The sequence below is a fragment of the Narcine bancroftii genome, chromosome 12 (genome assembly GCF_036971445.1).
Source record: "Narcine bancroftii isolate sNarBan1 chromosome 12, sNarBan1.hap1, whole genome shotgun sequence".
Taxonomy (NCBI): domain Eukaryota; kingdom Metazoa; phylum Chordata; class Chondrichthyes; order Torpediniformes; family Narcinidae; genus Narcine; species Narcine bancroftii.
In genome coordinates, this window is record NC_091480.1 from 10,239,146 (window position 1) to 10,245,145 (window position 6,000).

Sequence of the window (6,000 nt, forward strand, 5' to 3'; positions counted from 1 at the left end):
TACTCAATAAAAGGTATATATTCAAAAGAGACAAATGCAAACAAGCAAACTGTAATACTGAAAGGAAATTTTCATTAATATGTAATGTGCGAAGTAAGAGTGGGGGATAATGCCACACTGCGCATCATTGCAGAGAAATTGGGTCACCATTTGCACACCAACCGTCAAACATCCATCGACACCGATTCGACACCAGCCCCATTGTGGTGAAATGCTCATTCACTTGGCTCCGCCCCATCCTGTACCCGTGTAAAGGTTAAAAGCTTGTGTTTTTGTTTCGTAGTTAATTTTGTGCCCGTCTCTCTAAGAAAAAATATTGTTTGTCGTGTTACCATAGTGACTATGCCATCATGTGTTGTAATATCTGAGTGGACGGAGAGCTTGAATCTCATTCTTTGAACAATTATGAAGGGGACGTGAGCTCAAGACACTTTGAATTCATCTTATTTTGTCTTCTATCTGTTAAGTTGAATATTGTTATATCTTTTTTCAGTATGCTTTGATTATTCATCATTATGAAATTATCAATGCCAAATTATGCAAAATGTTTATTCATTTTATCAACAAATTAAAGCTGCATCTACAAAGTTTGGTTTATTGGATTAATAAGATAGTAATTTGGAATTTCGTCGCTCACGTTTCCTTGAAGATGACACATTTTGAAATTGGGAAATACTAGAACTTGGAAAGTGTCATCTATAACCTGTGGCTCCTCCCCCTTGACCTTGTATAAAGGCTCCAACACCATAACCCCTCCCCAGAAAGCTTGGCTCACAGCTCAGGATGACCTTCAAGTTCATTGTAAATAAAAGTTCCGTAACTCTAGTCTTTTTGTTTTTGACAGTGATTTCACCCATTTTTTAAAAAAAAAATATTTCCACTGTCCCATCAGCACCCCCCACCATTCCCAGTTCTGCCACTCATCTAAATTCTACGTCCTGGAACATAGAAGAAGCCAGAACACCCAGAGGAAATTCAGGGAGAGCTTGGCAATCCACATAAATCGCATGGGAAGTCAGGATTGGTCAAGCTCATGGGAAATAGCTCTGATAACTGTTGCACAATGTTGCACTGTGAATGAATGCATTAGTTGTTGTCAAAGAACCTTACAGCACAGTACAGGCCCTTTGGTCCATAATGTTACACTGAACTATATGTAGAATCAGAATATATTGCCTTGAACAAGTCATGAAATTTGGTGTTTTTGTGGCAGCAACATAGAGCAAATAATAATCTTACATCATTTCTGTAAAAAAAAATAATAGTGCATGAAAAGTAAGGCAGTGTCTTTGGTTCATTAATTTTTCGGGAATCTGATGGCAGCGGGGAAGAAGCTGTCCTTGTGCCATTGAGTGCTTGTCCTGTACCTTTTCTCAATGGTAGTAGAGTGACGAGTGCTTAGCTGGGTGGTGGGGGATGTTTGAGGATAGAGGCTGCTTTTTTAAGACACTGCCTCATGTAGATATCTTCAATGGAGTGAAGTCTGGTGCCCGTGATCTCAACCCTCTGGAGTATATTCTTGTCCTGAGAGTTGGCACCTCCATAGCAGGCAGTAACGAAAACAGCCAGAATGCTCTCCAAGGTACATCAGTAGAAGTTTACGAGAGTCTTAGATGACATACTGAATCTCCTCAGACACCTCACAAAGTATAGCCAGTGGTGAACTGCCTATGTGATTGCATCAACATGGAGGCTCCAGGACAGATCCTCAGAGATATTGACACCCAGGAATTTGAAGTTCTTGACCCTCTCCATTACTGACCCCTTGATGAGGACTGGGTCATGTTCCCCTGACTACCTACCCCCAAAAAACTAAACTCTCCCTATCTCATAGCCCTCTATTTTTCTTTCATCCATGTACCTGTCTGAGAGTCTTTTAAATGCCTCTATTGTTCCAGCCTCCACCACCACCCTTGGCAATGCATTCCAATGCAACTCTCTGTGTAAAAAAAAAACTTACCTTTGATGTTTCTCCTAAATTTTCTTCCCTTCACTTTGCAGAGATGTCTTCCTAAATTCCACAAGATCTAGAATAGTTCTCAGGTAGTGAAGTGAACTTCACTACTGCAGGGAGAGAGAGAGAAAAAGTAGAAAACTACAGTCTATTTAACCTGACATCATTAGAAGGAATTTCTACCACATCCTCCTTATTGTCCACTCTGGGACCCAGCTTTATATCTCCAGGAACCTTGGATATATTACACTGAAATCATTAAAGTAGATCATGGACACCTCGGGCAACAGCATCAATCCCTGCTGCATCCCACCAATCAGATATTTCCCATTTGAAAATCACCCTTAATCCATTTTTAGTCTTTTAACTAATCTTTATTTCACATCAGCGCTCCAAACTAATTGGATTGATTTTGTTTAATAACCTCTGCATAGCAACTTATCAAAAGCCTTCTAAAATTAAAATGTGCCTCAGTCACAGTTTATCCCTGATCTATTCTGCAAACTCAAATGCTCCGGTTTGGTAACTATGAATTCCTTTTTGTAAATCTGGACTGGGTTTACTATTCTTGGAGTGAAGTGTACAAGTCAAGAATGGGATAGGTAGGGCAAGAAACCTTTCCCAATGACAGAAGAGTAGAAAGCTAGAGAGTGGGGCACCCTTGGTGGCAGAGCTACGAAGGAAAATGTCTGATTCAGGTTGACGAGAAGGAAAACTGTTTTATTCCCTTTCCAGCCAACTTTTATGTCACTTACGGTCTGGTCAGCCCAAAAACAGGAAGTGACATCATGACACCCCTGATGCGTTTCTAAGTTTGAGGGCTTCATCCTGTAGGTGGAGGAGGGGGTTCCCGCACCATCTTAGCGCAGACCCCTTGGATGTGTGGTCGGCCCCACTTCCCGGCTGCCGCTACAGAGAGCATAGGTTTAAGGCAAAGGGCAGAGTGGTGAGAACGAATCTAAGGAAGAATTATTTTCTTTGAGGGTGGTTGGAATCTTGAGCACACTGAATGGCTGACGATGACAAGAACTCACATCATTTATGAAGCAACTGGACATTGTAGACTTTATTTTGTAGAGATCCAGCACAGTAAAAGGCCTATCTGGCCCACAAGCCGTGCCGCCCAATTACATCCATGTGACCAATTAACGTACTAAGCCCCCCCCCATACACCTTTGGGAAGATTTATTGGGGGATGATTTAACAAGGATGAGAAGAGGCAAATTCTTCATAGAGGATGGTGTATAGAATGAGATACCAGAGGAGCTGATAGAGGCAGATACAATTACAACATTTAAAAGACATCTGGAATGGTTCATGGATAGGCATGATTTAGACGCTGCCACTCTCAAACATTTTTGGCTATAGCACCCTTAAGGACTCAGCTCAACGTTTATTTGCTCCCTTCCCTGTGAAGCAGTCATTTGGTTGGTTTCTTCTGTTTTTCTTTCCTACTACCAGCTACGTTTAAAAAAAATGTATGATTTGAGTCTGTGAACCTCTTCCATGTGATGTGGCCCCCCTCCACTCCCGGGAGAGGCTGAGAATGGCTGGCTGAGTGGGACATGTACAAATGCAGGATAATGGGACTAGTTACTGGATCAGGATGGATATATTGGGCTGATGGACCTGCTTCTGGGCATTGCAGAACTCCATGATTCTATGGCACGCCAAGGCATAGAAGACTAATATTACTCTGCATGGGTGTTTGACAGCCAAATTGGATATAGTAAGCCAGAGGTCATGTTTGTGTGCTCTACAACTTGAACTCTGAACCTTGAACCTACTTTGAATACTTTGAAGAACAAATGAAGAATGATGAATGAAGGAAGTCACATACCCAGGTACAGGTGTGATAAAAAGTTTCCTTGCTACGAATTCCAAGGTTCAGAAATCAAACGAAGAACAAACCTAATTAACACACAAGAAGTAGGGAAAAAAAGATAAAGAAAAAGCTTGCACAGCTGGCTGATGGTGCAAAAAATTTTCCGTGTCAGTTGCGCAGACAGATCTGACCAATGCTTACTTCATACTTGACCTGCTGAGTTCCTCCAGGACTTTTTGGCTCTGATTTCTTTTAAAACCCTCTGCAGAGCAACTTATGGAAGATCTTCTGCGAGTCCAAATATACCTCGCCCACAAGTTATCACCAACCGTCTTTAACTACTGTGGCTCTCCCAGGGAATGTGTTCCCACTGTGCTCTTTTGGGGTCTCAGATTGGATTCCGCTGCTAAGTAACGTCCTGAAGTTGTGATGAGGGCTTTAGATCTGCAAAGACTTTTTGAGCAGCAGTTGAGAATTGTTTACATCTGTAATGTGTCTTCAGTATGAAAATTCATTAAGCGAAACCTAGCAGAGTATATGTGTGGCTGGGGGAAGGGAAGAATTAGATTCATTTACTGGACTTGTTTCCTGAGAAGGGGAGAGTTCATCCAGAGACATATGTTTAAATCCCACCATGGCAGCTGAGGAACTTCAATTCAAAGTAATTAAATAAATCTGGAATTTAAAAAAAAGCTCACATCAACAATGGTGACCACTAGAATCAGGGGTGGCCAACTTTTTAATTTTTAATTTAAACATACAGTATGGTTACAGGCCAGTTCAGCTCATGAGTACAAACTAGGGGTGTAGGTTAAATGGGTGGCATGAACTTGTGGGCCAAAATTACCCGTTACTGTTCTGTATGTCTAAATTTAAAATTAACAAATAAAAGGTTGGCCTTTCCTGAACTAGATTGCTATTAAAAACATAACTAGAGAGTTCTATAACATGGAATCGAAATTATGGAATAATTCATGGAATCGAATAGGCCCTTCAGCCTAACTTATCAAGGTTGGACAATTTAACATTCTGGGATAATCCTAAGTGCTCTATTTGGTCCATAGTCACTGTATCCATAAGAGCAGCAGAGAGGATCACTGGAGTCTCCCCCCAACATCGACGTGATCTTCCAGGATCGTTGTCTAAAGAGGGCGCCCAAAATCATTGAGGACCCCTCCCACCCTGTACACAGCATCTTTCAGCTGTTCCCATCGGGGAAAAAGATACAGGAGAATCACAGCCAGCACCACCAGGCTGAGGAACGGCTTCTTCCCACAGGAGGTGAGAATGCAGTGAACTGCTCACACTCACCCTCCGAGATGCTCATATTCATGAAAAAAATGCTTATTTATTTGTATACAGGTATATCCCACCTTACGAATGCTCGAATTATGAAAATTCACTTTTACGAAGAAACCTGCGTTCGCTTTAACGAAAGGATTTGAATGGGTTTTTGCTTTTACAAAAAATAGCCTCCAATAGTAGTGAATGGGTCTTCGCTTATTGCCATTTAGGCTTACAGAAGGTTTCATAGGAATGCTCTAGTTTAATAAAGCAGGGTATACCTGTCTATGAATTCTTGTCCTGCATAGGTAATGCATGTTATGTCTGGTTTGGTGTCCGCGAGGACTGGAGAAAGCTGTTGCATCGGGTGGTACGCATGCAATCAGAATGGCAACAAACTTGACTTGGTCTAAATCAGTCAGGGAAGGAATTCTACCAACTTGTGCTAGATTGTGAGAATATATTAAAAAAATACTGCCGATGCTGGAAGAGGCTCAAAGAGCTCAACTAGTCAGATAGCAACTGGGGAGAGAAAAGACCATTTAATCTCCGAGACCCTTTGGGACTTCTACATTGTAGCCCTTCTTAGGTACATCTACACATCAATTCTGAAATGTTCTAATGGAGAATTCACGAATATAGCAACATCCAATTTTAAACAATGCCTAAAAATGCAGTTATAAGGCCAGGAAAAGTATTTTATTTTGTGCTGCAGATGAACAATTTCTTTCTTGGCTGCCTTGTTTTCTCATATATTCCTTTTGACGGATTTTGCATGTAGATAATGGAACTAATGTTGCTTCTAATACTGATGGATTTTCTTTTAAAATGTGCTGAGAATTGGACTATATTGTATTAATTTTGAATGTATTTTTTTGTTTACAGTGTATGAACACTGTTACATGAAAGAGTGTTATTGTTTAACCGTCTCTCAGCT